This window comes from Octodon degus, unplaced genomic scaffold, assembly GCF_000260255.1.
Source record: "Octodon degus isolate 3935 unplaced genomic scaffold, OctDeg1.0 scaffold00132, whole genome shotgun sequence".
Lineage (NCBI taxonomy): Eukaryota > Metazoa > Chordata > Mammalia > Rodentia > Octodontidae > Octodon > Octodon degus.
This window is the reverse complement of record NW_004524708.1, coordinates 3,249,037-3,251,164: the sequence shown is the minus strand read 5'-3', so window position 1 is coordinate 3,251,164 and position 2,128 is coordinate 3,249,037.

Here is a 2,128-nt window from a genome sequence, read left to right as displayed (position 1 = left end):
AAATCAATAGTTTTATTTTTAAAACTTTGCTTGCACAATTGTCAGGGGGCCAAATCCAAAATCCCTGTGGTGAACTGCAGGCTGGAAATGCTGAGCCACTGAGCTGCTTCCACAGTGGGAATTTCTCCCCTTTGAGGTAACCCCACATCTTCTGTTAAGGGCTGTCTTCTGATAAGCACTGGCCCACCCAGATTATCAGGGGTTTATCTTGAACCACAGACAACTGGTTGTAGATGTTAATCACACATTCATAGGACATCAGTGCAACCCTTAGATTAGTGTTTGATTAAGTAACTGGATGATGTAGCCTGTGGAGGTGACACACAGGAAGATCCATCACAGCACCGATTTGCTACCCTGTGCAGCAGCAGAAAACTTGCCTGAATCATTTCACTATATTTGCTGACCAAGCCCACCTGTATTTCTTTGGCTACCTCTAGTGAGATTTTAAAAAAAAAAAAAAAAAGACTGATGAGAGGGAAGCACTGAGATTTTCCTGCATCTGCACATTTTTCCAAAAAAAGTAATGATTTTAATATTTGTTCTTGTTCATTGAATTATTTGAAAAATGCCCTGAATTCAGTATTTTCATGAAGTGTAACACTTGTTAAATTAGTCTTAGTGCAAGTTTCTAAGAACAATTACTTTACCTGCTGCCTACATAGCTAGGAGGTTAGCACCAAAATTTGAGGATTTAGAATGTATTCCATGTGTTTTTCTTGACTAATGTTGGCTTTACTTGGAAAGGGAAATAGGATCTACTTGTAAAGCAATGTACAGAGCTATGCTTTGTGTGCATATGGACTGAAATTTCAGAAACAATGGTCAAAGTAAGTCTGTTGAGAGGATGAGTTTCAATAGGCATCAGAAAGAAAAGAGCACAAATACACAGGCATGTTTGGGAAGATACGAACCTATCTGTTGTTCACTGTGCAAAAATAAAGATATGGTGTGGCTCAGGGGGATTAGTGAGAGAACAGTGGGACTAAAAGAGGACCTAGAGGTAAAATGATACTTGATTTGCATAGATATGCCTGTACCATTGTGGTTAATTAGATTCTTTCAGTAGTATTCTCTTCCCTACCTCCATGAGAGGATGCATTTTCTTGCCCCAATAATGGCTGTGGAAAAGGAACTTGTGCCACAGGGGAGGTGCTGCTCAGGTTTTCTTCCAGAGCATGTGCTGCATGGAATGGAACCAGAGCAAAGTCCCCACTGCCACCCTGCCAATCCATCCCCATATCATCCAGAGGCTTTGTTTTATAGCCAGTGTCCATTGCATGCTGAGCATCACATGGGCACTAGTGGTAGCATATTTTTGTGGACTGAAAGTCCTTCCTGCAGACTCTAAATTCTATATTGGTCTGGCTGCAACTTTCTTATAACTGCACCACAATCTGTCAATTTTCATATTCATTTCTTTGAGCTTCTCCCTCTGCCTGCATACTTGTCCAACCTACATTCCAACTCTGCATTCAAAGTTCTTCCTGAAACCTACTGGCCTCTATCTGTACTTCTACCTGCCTTCCACAAATGAATCTTTTGGAGGCCTAATCTGATAACTTAGATATTGGCTGATTATATGGAATGCACTGGTGAAGATAAGTGTTGCAGGAGAGAACTGGGCCCAATATCCATCTTGAACAAAATGCACCTGATCCTCACACCCTCTCAAAGCTATGAATATAAAGTATTGTACAACCAATTAAAAGAGGATAGTTTGTTGTAAAGCATCCCTTTGACAATAGATAATGGGTACATATAGGAAACATCTGACTTTCCTTCCAACTTAATTGGAGAGTTTAGAGTGTAAGATGACATGATCTGAGTGATCCTGTTTAACAAATTTGTTTATTATCATGTTGATAATAAATGGAAGAAGATAAAATGCAAAAACAGGTAGAGAGAAGTGGTAGAAATCAAGAACTTCTTTTGCAAAGACAGTAGGACAGTGTTTATTGAAAAGATCATGATGGGCTATGAAGGGTTCTGACCTTAGCAATCAAAGTGGTGGTGTAGTCTTAGGGAAGAAAATAATGAGAAATCACACTTTACAGAACCCTGAACTTTTGTAATTATTGTGTAAGATGCAATCTGTATTGCACTTCAGTCTCTCTCTCTCTCTCTC